This window comes from Protopterus annectens, chromosome 9.part0 (assembly GCF_019279795.1).
Source record: "Protopterus annectens isolate FY-2018-M chromosome 9.part0, PAN1.0, whole genome shotgun sequence".
NCBI lineage: Eukaryota > Metazoa > Chordata > Ceratodontiformes > Protopteridae > Protopterus > Protopterus annectens.
The window spans coordinates 1,097,376,637-1,097,393,674 of NC_056743.1; the positions used below are offsets into that span (position 1 = coordinate 1,097,376,637).

At 37.5% G+C, this 17,038-nt stretch overlaps 1 protein-coding gene and 1 long non-coding RNA gene across 7 annotated transcripts in view; one reads left to right on the forward strand and one right to left on the reverse strand.

The window, feature by feature from the left end:
* Positions 1-17,038, forward strand: part of LOC122811830 (homeobox protein Hox-D3-like) — a 1,090,053-nt gene that overhangs the window by 721,347 nt on the left and 351,668 nt on the right. The gene's annotated exons all lie outside the window — the stretch shown is intronic.
* The window catches only part of LOC122811837, a 627,052-nt gene that overhangs the window by 190,401 nt on the left and 419,613 nt on the right, over positions 1-17,038 (reverse strand). Inside the window, exon 2 of one of the 3 annotated variants that reach the window (XR_006366295.1) lies at positions 5,428-5,861. The exons of the other annotated variants lie outside the window; for them this stretch is intronic. This is a non-coding gene — a long non-coding RNA (uncharacterized LOC122811837). Of the gene's footprint in view, positions 1-5,427; positions 5,862-17,038 lie in introns of those variants that run through there. 3 annotated transcript variants of the gene reach the window in all.

Consider the following 17,038-nt stretch of genomic DNA (forward strand, 5'->3'; position numbering starts at 1 on the left):
CAAGCAAGGGGGCACTCATTCTTATCCCCTATGCAGGCAAGCCATGATCTTGTGGAACACAGCTCTAACATACATTACAGCAGCTTCTGCCCATGCTGGGCAAGAAGACTTGGCTTGTTACTCTGGACCTCAAAGAGGCATACCTGCATGTCTCTATCAGACAAAATTGCAGAAGATGCCTCAGATTCAAAGCTGGTACAACGCACTACCAATTCTCTGCACTGCCCTTTGGCTTATCTACTGCGCCCAGGGTCTTTACAAAGTGCCTGGCACCAGTAATTGCATTTTGCAGACAAAAAGGAATTCAAATATATCCATACCTGGACGACTGCCTCATTCAAGCAGAGACAAAGGACATTCTTCTACAGCATCTGGTGTTTGTAAAAAGGTTGCTAATTTCTCTAGGGTACACAGTAAATGAACAGAAATCAAAACTAGTGCCCTCACAACAGATTATATTCCTGGGTGCCAGCTTAAATACAACGGCCCAGATGGCTTATCTCATGCCAGACAAACAAATTCAATTAATTCAATATTTTCAATTACTGGCAAAAAAGTCCCCTCTCCCTGCAAGAAAAATTCTGCAGGCCCTGGGATTCATGGCATCCTTCATACTACTAATACCATATGCCAGACTGCATATGAGGAAATTACAATGGTACCTAAAAAGTGTTTGGACTCAACACTCTCACAGTTTAGAAGCAGTAATACCAATGATTCCCTGCCTACAACAGGAGTTTCGATGATGGGCACAGGCATGTCACCTAAACAAGGGTCAGCCTTTTACCCTACCCACAGCCAGGCAGACTCTAACAACAGATGCTTCGGATTATGCCTGGGAGCACACATGGCAGGAAAATGCATTCAGGGCAAGTGGACCACAGACCAGATGCATCTTCACATCAATCAAAAAGAGATGTTGGCTGTTCAAAATGCCCTAACAGCTTTCAAGGACTTTCTGCATCCAGGACAATTATTATTAAAGACAGACAACACCACAGTAATGTGGTACATAAACAAGCAAGGGGGCACTCATTCTTATCCCCTATGCAGGCAAGCCATGATCTTGTGGAACACAGCTCTAACATATCAAGTTCACCTGCAAGCACAATTCCTGCCAGGAAAGAAAAATACTCTGGCAGACGATCTAAGCAGAAATATCATGGTCCCTCACAAATGGAAATCGAATCCACAAATCTTCAGCATGGTAATGCAAGAATGGGGATGCCCAGACATAGATCTTTTTGCCTCCCCACTGAATTGCCAACTACAAAAAATTCTGCACAAGGACTTATCACACACAAGCATGGAAAGTGGATGCCCTCTCGTTCAGCTGGAAAAGCCTAAACGTTGATGCCTTCCCACCACTGCCTCTCCTCTCAAAGGTACTCCTAAAAGCCAGACAAGAAAAACCCCAGATGATCCTAATTGCTCCAGACTGGCCACGCCAGCACTGGTACCCAGTCTTAAAGAACTTAGCTCAAGGCCCACTATGGATTTTGCCTCAAATTCCACACCTTCTGACTCAACAAAACAGTCATATCCTGCACGGTCAGCTCAAAACCCTAAACCTGGCTGCAAAAGCTTTCAGGAAAACTGAGCAACTGTTTGTAGCATATGCTGCAGGAGCACAGGGCAAGGCTATCTCAAAGCAGACTATATTAGTCAAACAGGCAACACTTCTCTCTAAAGCTGTTATGGATGTCATTTTGGAGGCCAGGAGGCCTAGCACCAGGAAAGCTTACTCAGAAAAATGGAAGAGATTCTGCACCTGGAACAAGGTACAAAGCCTTGACCCTCTTGTCCCAAACATTCCTCAGATTTTACAATACTTAACTGAAATGCTGGACAAAGGCCTTTCCTTCTCATCAATTAAGATCCACGCCTCTGCCATTTCAGCACATTACAACACTGATCCTCCTTTATTCTCGCATTCCTTGCTAAAGCAGTACCTCAGAGGGGCTAAAAACATAAGACCGCCCCGGAGAGCACCAACACCAACTTGGGACCTCAATTTAGTTTTGGAAAAACTGACTCTGCCACCTTTTGAGCCAGCCAATACAGCCTATCTAAAATTTTTATCATGGAAAACAGCTCTGCTCCTGGCAATAACTTCAGCACGAAGAGTCTCAGAGCTACAGGCATTAATGGCAGTAGAACCTTTTATAATTTTTCATCAAGACAGGGTTTCTTTAAGGACAAACTCTACCTTTATGCCAAAAGTGGTATCTAGTGTGGCTCTTAACCAAACCATCCATTTGCCAACTTTTTATCCAAACCTCCAGAATAAAGGGGAGAAACTTTTGCACTCTTTGGACATACACAGGCAGCTACGCTTCTACTTGGACAAAACCAAAGCTTTCAGGAAAACTGAGCAACTGTTTGTAGCATATGCTGCAGGAGCACAGGGCAAGGCTATCTCAAAGCAGACTATATCCAAATGGATAGGACACTGTATTCGTTACTGCTACACACAGCATGGAAAATCAGTCCCTAATAACATTAGGCCACATTCCACCAGGGCAACAGCCACTTCAACAGCCTTTCTCAAAGGAGTACGTACCAAGGAAATTTTGGAGGCTGCAACTTGGAATTCAGTGCACACCTTTACCAAGCATTAACACTTGCCTCTTTACTCTAAATCCAGAGCAGGATTTGCCACTGTAGTTCTGCAGGGGCTCATAGCCAATCCTAACTCTTTATAGACCAGCCACCTAAGCTTAGCTTTGGGACTCTACCCAAGTGTAATGACTGCAGCAGTGTAACACGATGAACATAGTACAGTTTTGTACCTACCATAAATGTAGATGTTCGAGTGTTCACACTGCTGCAGTCCAGGTTACCCTCCCTCCATCCCCTCTGAACTAGCTGGACTTATCTATACCTTTCTATCCTATACAACCTTTGTGGTGTATTGCTTGTATCTGAAGGTATTGTTTTTATTTTATATGTATATTTTTTATTAGCAATATGTATTGCCTACCTACTTGGGGGCACCTGACATCTAGTGCAAGAAAAACTGAAGAAAATGGCGTTGGATGCATCTCATATACCCCTGGCGCACTGACGTCAGGGAAGAAGCGACAGCAACCAACGCTGGACCAAGACTTTGGAACTCTGGCCGACTGCGGGACCGCCTGACGGCAGGATAACCCAAGTGTAACGACTGCAGCAGTGTGAACACTCAAACATCTACATTTATGGTAGGTACAAAACTGTACTTTTCTTTGTCATCATAACATCTGTAGTCCTGTAGTCATTGCATCCCTTGGAATATCGGTGTATTTGTACTGCATGTTTTGGATGTTGTTTCATACAAAATGGTGTAACTGCTTGTATTTCTGTTCAAGTTCAGCACAGCACTGCTGTTTTTATTTCCAAAGCATATACTGACTAATCTGATTGTTTCTTTAAAAATCAGTTGCATCTTAACCTTAGGCCATGATGACTTACTGATAAAACTGCACAAGATTTTTTTTTCTAGCCTCATCAAACTTATTTTGGTATTCGTTTCAAAAGAATTTTCCATTCTGTTTGTATTTACACTTAAGAATGTAAGGTATGGAAATTTATTTTTAACAGAGAGATCTGACATTAAAAATGACCCCTCTATTCCTCCCAAGGACAATGGGATTCCTTCTGCCAGCTTGTTATGAATGTAAAACGAATATATCTACACTGTGCTTTATCCAGTGTCTGTAGTACAGACCCATTTTCACATAATCAAATAAAGAAAAAAGCCCCTGAAAGGTTGATTTCAAATGTAATTTTGTTACTTCATGCATATCATGGCCTGCAGGTGCCTTCATATTACCACCTTAGTGCACAGACAGATCTGTTCATGATCTAGTATTCCAACTTGCTGGTTTATTTCACACTATAATGAAGCTCTCTTGTGGTAACCATCTACCCGGTATAGAATCCGTGAAAAACATGGGAATTATTTATTTATTTTAATTATTTATTTTTGTAAAACATTAGGCTTAGTTGACATAGACAAAAATGCAATTATGTACAAGATTATATGAGAATTTGAGAAACTACCTTGTCTACCCTGTGACAACAAAACAAAAGAGCATATGATGATATTAGAAACTACCTGATCTGTCCCATGATTTCATAGTTTTTTTTTTAATTCCACTGACATTACCTTTATATTTTGCAGGTTTTATTCAGGTAAGTGCAATATGTCAGATGGCATAGCTTGTCAGTGACAGACACAGTCACTATTATCCTACTGTAGGATGCTAAATGACAATACTTGCCAAACCAGGGATGGAAAGGATGGACATGGTATTCAAAACTCCTCGAATGACAGACTTACTGTGAGACTGCAGTGGAAACATACAAGCCATTCCATTTCTTACCTGAACCTTTTCGGATGATTGATTTACTTCCAGAGGAGTGGTCAAGAGTACTGTTTTATTTTTTAATGCTCTGTCCATCTGCTTTGGAAAAACAGCATGCAGTAGCTCATCCAGACATTGCTGCAACCCACAGACTTATGCATTACAGACAACAGCTACAGAAATGACCATCCATCCTCCTCTCCATAAATCCTTTAATACATCCATTACTATCCAAAGCCTTGTTCATCCTATTCAGGTTTGTAGTGAACCACAACCTATCCTGACAAAACAGTTGTCATAAGAAGGAATCCAGTCCTGGATGGAATGTCATTGGATCACTGGAGACATGTACAACTACATTCAAAGTGTATACACTCATCTCATGCATTTGCAGACACACACACACACATATACATACCTAGGAACATTTGAAAGCACTGTCATCACATTTTTCTGGATGAATTTGGGTTACAGGAGAAATCAGGAACCTCCAATGAAAAATCCATGTGGACATGGCGAAAGCATGGAAACTTCACACAGGAGGCACCCGAACTAGGAAATTATCCCAGAAATGAAATACTATGAGTCATCAATGTTAACCACTAAATCACCATGTTGCCCTTATAGAAAAAGTAATGTATTAGAATATATTTTATCCAGCATGAAGGTGTTTCTAAATATTCAACAATCACTGCAAAAGAATAAAAGGATACTTCTTTTGATATCACTGTAGTGAATCAAAGGTTTTAACTCTGAAAGCTCATGTAGTGTTGCTTGGCATTTGAGTGTTTTGCTATCAGTTACTTATATTTCTTTTTATCACTTGTGTTTTTTTTTTAAGTTTGGTGCATTTAACTAGTTTATTTACTTCATTTAACTAGTTTATTTACTTATTTACTTGTTTGAATTGGTTGACCAGGTAGAACACTGACCAATTTCAGTCTCAGCCTGGGGGTCATACAGACAACAAACATTACAGATGCCAATACAACAAACAAATGTCATTATACAACAATGGTAAATGTTCAAACACAAACAGGTACTATCCCATGCTCACACCCAATAGCACACTTCAGTCTAAGAATACAAAACTTTTATTTAGACCCTGCAAGTAAAGTAACCGTAAATAAAAATAAATACATAAAACGTATTACCAGACATTTTAAAAAAGAAATAGAAGAATACAATAGCATGTCTACCACATTCAATGATAGTTTCGGAAGCCATCCTGTAGAAACCTTAAGTACTGTTCATGGTTTCTTTGGGGGCTTCTTACTGACCGCCAGTAGAAATTGTCCTTCTGTTTTTTGTTTTTTTCATAGCTGTCCCTCTTTGGCTTTCTGTGACCATGAAATAATTTCATTCCTAGGCTGTACATCAAGTCTTTGTTGTTCTGAGTCTTTTTATTATGTTGGCAGAAATGCATCTCAGACCACAACTGAGGGAATGTAAAATTTTGAATTCTATGATGAGTATTCATGGATGAGCTTCCTGTCTTACATGTGAGGTGACCTGGCAGAAAAGATCAAAATAGTAAAAAATAATAAAATAGCAGGGATGACTAAGTATGCTATACTGTCTCAAAAACAAAAGAAATTTACAAATAACTCATGTATGTAGGCAATGGCTAACTCCAATGATTCTCAGTTACATTTCTAAATTGTATCAACACAACCATCCAAGTCTTTCATGTGGATATTTTCACATAAACGCCTGCAGCAACATTTACAAAAAACAGTCCAACATTTATTTGTTTATCTATTTTCATTTATTAACCAAGGCACAAGACTGACACATCTGGATTATTTTCAGGTTCAGAGTGCAATATCAACAACAGTAAACAAGTACACTTTGTAAAATTACAATGTACCAAGTCTGAAGTGCAAAGTAAAGTTTCGAACAATTTCCTAATGTAACAATAAGCTTGTAGTTTGATGTATAGAAAAGTTATTATAAGACAAAATGGATAGTATGTAAGAAATTACCGCAGGCATAGTAATGATTGTTAGTGTGCTATATTTACAACGTATACAACAAAAATTAAGAAAAGGGGTAACAGAAAGGGAGAGAGTGGAAGCAGGGTGTAAAGGGTGTAAAGGCAGAGAGTGGAGAAGTGAGGAATACTGTGACAGGGGAATGATCCCAGAAATGAAGCACTGAAGTAAAGTGAGGAATATTGTGAGAGGGGTTAGTGATGTGAGTAATTTAGCTGTCAGTAGGAATGTTAGAGAAATGTGAGGAGCAGTAGGACTTGGATTTATCAAACTCACATTATGCCTTATGATTGGGAACATTAACACTGAAGTTGCTTATGAAGTTTTTTTTTTGAGCTGGCTTCTGAGTTTGTTGAAAGGTGAAAATTCTTTTAGGGAGTTGGTGGTATGTAGTTTTCGCTGTGGGGAGCTTGAGGAGGTGTTGAATACAGGTTAAAGTAGCTGATCTTTCAGACAGGCTAGTTCATCCCTGATCTGTTATGCATAATAGCATCACCCAAACAAAACTAGAAATTACATTTTACTACAAATTAGCTAAAGAAAATCATTTTTAAATTAATGTTTTTCTGATAATTAAAAGATAAAAAAAAATAGATTACTTCATAAACACTGTAACATATAATAGTTTCTGCATATAATGTTTGTGCCCTAACTACTGCCATATTTTTGGAGTAAATGTTTATTCTGGTTGTTGAAATACCCACATTTTTTATCATTGTTAGTACTTTTTCTGGTATTAAGTTTCAATAAAGCTACCAAAGTGGCAGCATGGCCAAGATAATAGGAACAGGAGCAGAATTTTAAACTCTAGTCACATCACAGGATGTTGATTATAGGAGGAGTATGCAATTTTCATGATTATACTGCGGTGGTAGTGCTGCAGTAGCGTTGTCGACTCACAGAGAGATGTTGTCCTTCGATTCTCAGCTAAAGCGTCTTCTGTGTGAAGACATGCGTGAAGGGGCGTACCTTCTTTGAAGGTTGTGCGTCAGGGCTGGTAACTTGGCAGGTAAAAATCTTCTACCAATCATTAGCGGACCGGAGTTCCGCTGTGGCGACCCCTAACCAGGAAAAAGCAGAAAGACACAACAACAACATGTAATTTTCATGATTATGTACTTATCACAAATTAATTTGCCACTACAATTTCATTGGTGTTGCCTTATATTGAGAGGTCAGACTATCATGTCATGAAAAAGCATGATGAAACAGCTGTGAACTCCTATCTGTTATGTCTTTATTCCATGGTTATATGACTTTGTAGTCAGTATATTTAAATTAGGGGAGTATGGGGTTATATCCCCCAAAATGTTGGGTGCTTTTGAGATAAAGGTTCCAGGAGTAAATATTTTAAGTTTTTTTACTGTGCAATTAAAGTGTTGGTCTTCTAGTTAACAATTAAATCTTAGCACAAACTTGAAATATGCAGTGGTTTAGGCTGGCAATGAGTTGTACTTGTTTTTGGTTTAATTGAACTGATTTGTGATCTTTTCAGGCTAAATTGCCTACCATAAGTGAATTACAATCATCTAAGACAGGATCGCTTGCTATGAAGACATCTTCAGCTATACTACAATCCACTGACTAAAATGTAAACATTAAATCATTAAAAATATATAAAACTATTAGTCTTAATGGCTTAACAGTCTTTAGACTCTAAATTTTGGCAGGTTTTGTTACATAATAATAATAGTTGTCTTTAGAAATTGAACGGCTCTTTAATGACACCATTAAAAACAGAAAAAAACTAATAACATGCAAATTGTAGGGGTGACTTTGTTGCCAACACCACAATTTAAAAATAAAGTATCAGTTGGTCAAACAACCAAGAAATAAGAGAAAACACAGCTACTCCCCAGCCATCCTCTGGAACAAGCTTCCCTTAACTCTAAGAAGCCTACCCCAGACCCATACTTTTAAAATTTCTCTTAAACATAACATACCCACTTCATTACTTGCTCCTGCAACCTCCCCCCTTTAACCTAGTACTCATCTTGGTCTCTTCACACCTCTCTCACCTTCCCTTCATCAGCCTACTATCCATCTCATCTTCCCTCCCTATCACCTATCAAACCCCCTCTTCCCCTTACACCTTCCTGCCATCCCATACCTTTTACCTCAAGACCTGCTCTCTTCTATCTAACTCTTGACAGTATGTATAAAACCTTTCCCAACTCCTCGCAGGCCACCTGTTTCATACTAGGACCCTCACAATTGCTAATCCACAAATCCTATCAACTCATTATCACCCCTCTTCACTAACTCTGCAAACACCCCCAAATCCCACTGCTCCCCCTGCTTATCCTACTTATATCACCCTCAACTACTCTCCTCTCCTTCTGCTCTAACTCCATTACAACTTTAAAGTTGCCATCTAACTGTATCTGTGTTTAAATTCTCACTTGCCACCCTATTTATATGTAATTAACTATCATTACTCTTTTTGTGTATTTAGCAAAATTTGTGTTCTACTATTTTTGCATTCTTCTATTGAGTATTGTGTAAATAGCAGAATTTTTGAATTCTTATATTATTCTACTGTATACTGGTGCTTTTCTCCCCGGGCCTCTGCCAAAAAAGGGCTCTGTCCCTGTCGGACTATCCTGGTCAACAAATGTCAAATAAATAATAAATAAAAAAAGCATAACCATTTCACTGCAAATGCAGATGTCATGTGATTAAAAAAGACAAAAAACTGAACATTATTTGAAAATGGGTCAATAAATTAATTTGCCACAAGCACACCTGACAATATCGTTCATGACAATACCACATGCTTTCACATTTCACTGGCTCTTTCATCACACTGACACTTCCATTTCTGCCCATTGCCTTTGTCTTAGGGCTTACTATATAGCACAACACATCATATGTGCACAATAAAGGCATTCATTCCTTTGGTAATCCTATCCAGAATTTGGTCATAGGAATGCGTTAATTTATATTTCATGGATATTTCCAATATGTCTTGTTCACAGCTTCCAGGGGAGGCTTGAATCCTGGCTTTGTACTTTTTTCTTTTTTTTTTTTTTTTAACTGTCTGGCTTTCCATTTTTCCTTTTTCATCTAATGTAGACATAATGTCCTTAGGTTGCTGTTTCATTCTAGAAGGCTATACTTCACTGGCATTCAACACAATGGTGAAACTGAATTCTATTGTGAATTTTCCCACCATGATAATACTAATACTATTGATTTTGGGAATTACAGCACTCTAGCGAAGAACATCTTATGTTGAACTGGAACAGAAAATAAAAAGTGATTTAATGCTAACATAAAAAATATTAATTCTACATGAGTTTAAGTTAAATTGCTGAGTTTATTAATATGTTTTTTCAGCATGGAACTGTGTTTCTTGTATATCTGGACACATCTGTATCAGGGCCTCATTGAGTTGCTCTCATTTAACCTATAAAGGTTGGAACACTCCCTAAAATAGAAGGCTGAAGTTCTCCATTTAAATCCCTAAACTCCTTTGGATAATGGTGTCAGAGATAAAGGCTGGTACATTCCCTAAAATAGAAGGCCGAAGTTCTCCATTTAAATCCCTAAACTCCTATGGACAATGGTGTCAGAGATAAAGGCTGGTACACTCCTTAAAATAGAAGGCTGAAGTTCTCCATTTAAATCCCTAAACTCCTTTGGATAATGGTGTCAGAGATGAAGGCTGGTACACTCCCTAAAATAGAAGGCTGAAGTTCTCCATTTAAATCCCTAAACTCCTTTGGATAATGGTGTCAGAGATAAAGGCTGGTACACTCCCTAAAATAGAAGGCTGACGTTCTCCATTTAAATCACTAAACTCCTTTGGATAATGGTGTCAGAGATAAAGGCTGGTACACTCCCTAAAATAGAAGGCTGACGTTCCCCATTTAAATCCCTAAACTCCTTTGGATAATGGTGTCAGAGATCGCAGGGATGCATTTAAAGTCTCGTGGGTAACTGCAAGTTGCACATCATTTACATTCTGTACTCTCTCCTATGGGATTTTCTAGTTCACCAAATCCTCCATTTAACTTAGTTTCCATTTTAAAAGTGTCCTTAAATACAACAACTTGCAATATGAGGAAATAGTTACCACTTGATAAAAAAGACATGACTCTACTCTGATAATGAGAAAAGGAGTATATGGTTAATTTTAACAATTTTGTCCCAAGAAAGATGTGCAATTTAGCAAAATGTTGGTAGTAAAATGACACACCACATAATCAAGTTCAGGAGTTGTTAAAATGTTTTTGGGTATATATTGACTAATGGATTTTAATAAAATCAGCAAATAAAGGAGGTTATGTATTCATAGACATAGTAATTATAAGCACATATTTATATATTGTAGGTGCTTAGCAACTAAGGAGGTTAGAACATTGGTGTTTATTTTAATTTCATTTAACTATTAATTAGATTCTGATTATTATACTAATTAATTAGTGCATGTGATTGGAAAATATTAAATGCTTACTTCTCTAATAGAAATATTTTAATACATATTACGTATTCCCTTGAAGGCCAGAGTGCTGAAGATCCAGGAATGTGCATCCAATAAAGGTTTATGGATTTCTCTTTTAAGTTTTGCCTCTTGGCTCATCTGCTTATTTTCCACAAAACACTGCACATGTAATGTAATCAGCTGCTTATGTCTTGTGACATATTTTATTTATTATTATTTTAGTAGTTTGTTTTAAGTACTTGTGGATTTTAAGGCACATGAAAACACAGTTTTAATATACAGGACTACAACTGGGCCTCCTGTCATAAATTATGTGTAAGAGACATGGAAGTCAGGATGTTTACCTTGACCTCAAAGATCATGAGGTTATTCTTGACACAGAATGCTTAATGACTGAGTTATGATTGGAGACCCAGTCATAATTCTTCCTCATGCATGGAGCTGCTACATGTTTACCAGTTACAGGGATAAAGGTGTAGGAGCAAAATTGTTTTACATCTTTGAAATCCATAAAACACAGCACTACCAAGAGGCATAGCTAGAGTGGGGCTAAAGGGATCTTGGGGAGGTGATTGACAGATGCTGATATAATAGTTTCTGCATATAATGTTTGTGCCCTAACTACTGCCATATTTTTGGAGTAAATGTTTATTCTGGTTGTTGAAATACCCACATTTTTTATCATTGTTAGTACTTTTTCTGGTATTAAGTTTCAATAAAGCTACCAAAGTGGCAGCATGGCCAAGATAATAGGAACAGGAGCAGAATTTTAAACTCTAGTCACATCACAGGATGTTGATTATAGGAGGAGTATGCAATTTTCATGATTATACTGCGGTGGTAGTGCTGCAGTAGCGTTGTCGACTCACAGAGAGACGTTGTCCTTCGATTCTCAGCTAAAGCGTCTTCTGTGTGAAGACATGCGTGAAGGGGCGTACCTTCTTTGAAGGTTGTGCGTCAGGGCTGGTAACTTGGCAGGTAAAAATCTTCTACCAATCATTAGCGGACCGGAGTTCCGCTGTGGCGACCCCTAACCAGGAAAAAGCAGAAAGACACAACAACAACATGTAATTTTCATGATTATGTACTTATCACAAATTAATTTGCCACTACAATTTCATTGGTGTTGCCTTATATTGAGAGGTCAGACTATCATGTCATGAAAAAGCATGATGAAACAGCTGTGAACTCCTATCTGTTATGTCTTTATTCCATGGTTATATGACTTTGTAGTCAGTATATTTAAATTAGGGGAGTATGGGGTTATATCCCCCAAAATGTTGGGTGCTTTTGAGATAAAGGTTCCAGGAGTAAATATTTTAAGTTTTTACTGTGCAATTAAAGTGTTGGTCTTCTAGTTAACAATTAAATCTTAGCACAAACTTGAAATATGCAGTGGTTTAGGCTGGCAATGAGTTGTACTTGTTTTTGGTTTAATTGAACTGATTTGTGATCTTTTCAGGCTAAATTGCCTACCATAAGTGAATTACAATCATCTAAGACAGGATCGCTTGCTATGAAGACATCTTCAGCTATACTACAATCCACTGACTAAAATGTAAACATTAAATCATTAAAAATATATAAAACTATTAGTCTTAATGGCTTAACAGTCTTTAGACTCTAAATTTTGGCAGGTTTTGTTACATAATAATAATAGTTGTCTTTAGAAATTGAACGGCTCTTTAATGACACCATTAAAAACAGAAAAAAACTAATAACATGCAAATTGTAGGGGTGACTTTGTTGCCAACACCACAATTTAAAAATAAAGTATCAGTTGGTCAAACAACCAAGAAATAAGAGAAAACACAGCTACTCCCCAGCCATCCTCTGGAACAAGCTTCCCTTAACTCTAAGAAGCCTACCCCAGACCCATACTTTTAAAATTTCTCTTAAACATAACATACCCACTTCATTACTTGCTCCTGCAACCTCCCCCCTTTAACCTAGTACTCATCTTGGTCTCTTCACACCTCTCTCACCTTCCCTTCATCAGCCTACTATCCATCTCATCTTCCCTCCCTGTCACCTATCAAACCCCCTCTTCCCCTTACACCTTCCTGCCACCCCATACCTTTTACCTCAAGGCCTGCTCTCTTCTATCTAACTCTTGACAGTATGTATAAAACCTTTCCCAACTCCTCGCAGGCCACCTGTTTCATACTAGGACCCTCACAATTGCTAATCCACAAATCCTATCAACTCATTATCACCCCTCTTCACTAACTCTGCAAACACCCCCAAATCCCACTGCTCCCCCTGCTTATCCTACTTATATCACCCTCAACTACTCTCCTCTCCTTCTGCTCTAACTCCATTACAACTTTAAAGTTGCCATCTAACTGTATCTGTGTTTAAATTCTCACTTGCCACCCTATTTATATGTAATTAACTATCATTACTCTTTTTGTGTATTTAGCAAAATTTGTGTTCTACTATTTTTGCATTCTTCTATTGAGTATTGTGTAAATAGCAGAATTTTTGAATTCTTATATTATTCTACTGTATACTGGTGCTTTTCTCCCCGGGCCTCTGCCAAAAAAGGGCTCTGTCCCTGTCGGACTATCCTGGTCAACAAATGTCAAATAAATAATAAATAAAAAAAGCATAACCATTTCACTGCAAATGCTGATGTCATGTGATTAAAAAAGACAAAAAACTGAACATTATTTGAAAATGGGTCAATAAATTAATTTGCCACAAGCACACCTGACAATATCGTTCATGACAATACCACATGCTTTCACATTTCACTGGCTCTTTCATCACACTGACACTTCCATTTCTGCCCATTGCCTTTGTCTTAGGGCTTACTATATAGCACAACACATCATATGTGCACAATAAAGGCATTCATTCCTTTGGTAATCCTATCCAGAATTTGGTCATAGGAATGCGTTAATTTATATTTCATGGATATTTCCAATATGTCTTGTTCACAGCTTCCAGGGGAGGCTTGAATCCTGGCTTTGTACTTTTTTCTTTTTTTTTTTTTTTTAACTGTCTGGCTTTCCATTTTCCTTTTTCATCTAATGTAGACATAATGTCCTTAGGTTGCTGTTTCATTCTAGAAGGCTATACTTCACTGGCATTCAACACAATGGTGAAACTGAATTCTATTGTGAATTTTCCCACCATGATAATACTAATACTATTGATTTTGGGAATTACAGCACTCTAGCGAAGAACATCTTATGTTGAACTGGAACAGAAAATAAAAAGTGATTTAATGCTAACATAAAAAATATTAATTCTACATGAGTTTAAGTTAAATTGCTGAGTTTATTAATATGTTTTTTCAGCATGGAACTGTGTTTCTTGTATATCTGGACACATCTGTATCAGGGCCTCATTGAGTTGCTCTCATTTAACCTATAAAGGTTGGAACACTCCCTAAAATAGAAGGCTGAAGTTCTCCATTTAAATCCCTAAACTCCTTTGGATAATGGTGTCAGAGATAAAGGCTGGTACATTCCCTAAAATAGAAGGCCGAAGTTCTCCATTTAAATCCCTAAACTCCTATGGACAATGGTGTCAGAGATAAAGGCTGGTACACTCCTTAAAATAGAAGGCTGAAGTTCTCCATTTAAATCCCTAAACTCCTTTGGATAATGGTGTCAGAGATGAAGGCTGGTACACTCCCTAAAATAGAAGGCTGAAGTTCTCCATTTAAATCCCTAAACTCCTTTGGATAATGGTGTCAGAGATAAAGGCTGGTACACTCCCTAAAATAGAAGGCTGACGTTCTCCATTTAAATCACTAAACTCCTTTGGATAATGGTGTCAGAGATAAAGGCTGGTACACTCCCTAAAATAGAAGGCTGACGTTCCCCATTTAAATCCCTAAACTCCTTTGGATAATGGTGTCAGAGATCGCAGGGATGCATTTAAAGTCTCGTGGGTAACTGCAAGTTGCACATCATTTACATTCTGTACTCTCTCCCTATGGGATTTTCTAGTTCACCAAATCCTCCATTTAACTTAGTTTCCATTTTAAAAGTGTCCTTAAATACAACAACTTGCAATATGAGGAAATAGTTACCACTTGATAAAAAAGACATGACTCTACTCTGATAATGAGAAAAGGAGTATATGGTTAATTTTAACAATTTTGTCCCAAGAAAGATGTGCAATTTAGCAAAATGTTGGTAGTAAAATGACACACCACATAATCAAGTTCAGGAGTTGTTAAAATGTTTTTGGGTATATATTGACTAATGGATTTTAATAAAATCAGCAAATAAAGGAGGTTATGTATTCATAGACATAGTAATTATAAGCACATATTTATATATTGTAGGTGCTTAGCAACTAAGGAGGTTAGAACATTGGTGTTTATTTTAATTTCATTTAACTATTAATTAGATTCTGATTATTATACTAATTAATTAGTGCATGTGATTGGAAAATATTAAATGCTTACTTCTCTAATAGAAATATTTTAATACATATTACGTATTCCCTTGAAGGCCAGAGTGCTGAAGATCCAGGAATGTGCATCCAATAAAGGTTTATGGATTTTCTCTTTTAAGTTTTGCCTCTTGGCTCATCTGCTTATTTTCCACAAAACACTGCACATGTAATGTAATCAGCTGCTTATGTCTTGTGACATATTTTATTTATTATTATTTTAGTAGTTTGTTTTAAGTACTTGTGGATTTTAAGGCACATGAAAACACAGTTTTAATATACAGGACTACAACTGGGCCTCCTGTCATAAATTATGTGTAAGAGACATGGAAGTCAGGATGTTTACCTTGACCTCAAAGATCATGAGGTTATTCTTGACACAGAATGCTTAATGACTGAGTTATGATTGGAGAGACCCAGTCATAATTCTTCCTCATGCATGGAGCTGCTACATGTTTACCAGTTACAGGGGATAAAGGTGTAGGAGCAAAATTGTTTTACATCTTTGAAATCCATAAAACACAGCACTACCAAGAGGCATAGCTAGAGTGGGGCTAAAGGGATCTTGGGGAGGTGATTGACAGATGCTGATATAATAGTTTCTGCATATAATGTTTGTGCCCTAACTACTGCCATATTTTTGGAGTAAATGTTTATTCTGGTTGTTGAAATACCCACATTTTTTATCATTGTTAGTACTTTTTCTGGTATTAAGTTTCAATAAAGCTACCAAAGTGGCAGCATGGCCAAGATAATAGGAACAGGAGCAGAATTTTAAACTCTAGTCACATCACAGGATGTTGATTATAGGAGGAGTATGCAATTTTCATGATTATACTGCGGTGGTAGTGCTGCAGTAGCGTTGTCGACTCACAGAGAGACGTTGTCCTTCGATTCTCAGCTAAAGCGTCTTCTGTGTGAAGACATGCGTGAAGGGGCGTACCTTCTTTGAAGGTTGTGCGTCAGGGCTGGTAACTTGGCAGGTAAAAATCTTCTACCAATCATTAGCGGACCGGAGTTCCGCTGTGGCGACCCCTAACCAGGAAAAAGCAGAAAGACACAACAACAACATGTAATTTTCATGATTATGTACTTATCACAAATTAATTTGCCACTACAATTTCATTGGTGTTGCCTTATATTGAGAGGTCAGACTATCATGTCATGAAAAAGCATGATGAAACAGCTGTGAACTCCTATCTGTTATGTCTTTATTCCATGGTTATATGACTTTGTAGTCAGTATATTTAAATTAGGGGAGTATGGGGTTATATCCCCCAAAATGTTGGGTGCTTTTGAGATAAAGGTTCCAGGAGTAAATATTTTAAGTTTTTTTACTGTGCAATTAAAGTGTTGGTCTTCTAGTTAACAATTAAATCTTAGCACAAACTTGAAATATGCAGTGGTTTAGGCTGGCAATGAGTTGTACTTGTTTTTGGTTTAATTGAACTGATTTGTGATCTTTTCAGGCTAAATTGCCTACCATAAGTGAATTACAATCATCTAAGACAGGATCGCTTGCTATGAAGACATCTTCAGCTATACTACAATCCACTGACTAAAATGTAAACATTAAATCATTAAAAATATATAAAACTATTAGTCTTAATGGCTTAACAGTCTTTAGACTCTAAATTTTGGCAGGTTTTGTTACATAATAATAATAGTTGTCTTTAGAAATTGAACGGCTCTTTAATGACACCATTAAAAACAGAAAAAAACTAATAACATGCAAATTGTAGGGGTGACTTTGTTGCCAACACCACAATTTAAAAATAAAGTATCAGTTGGTCAAACAACCAAGAAATAAGAGAAAACACAGCTACTCCCCAGCC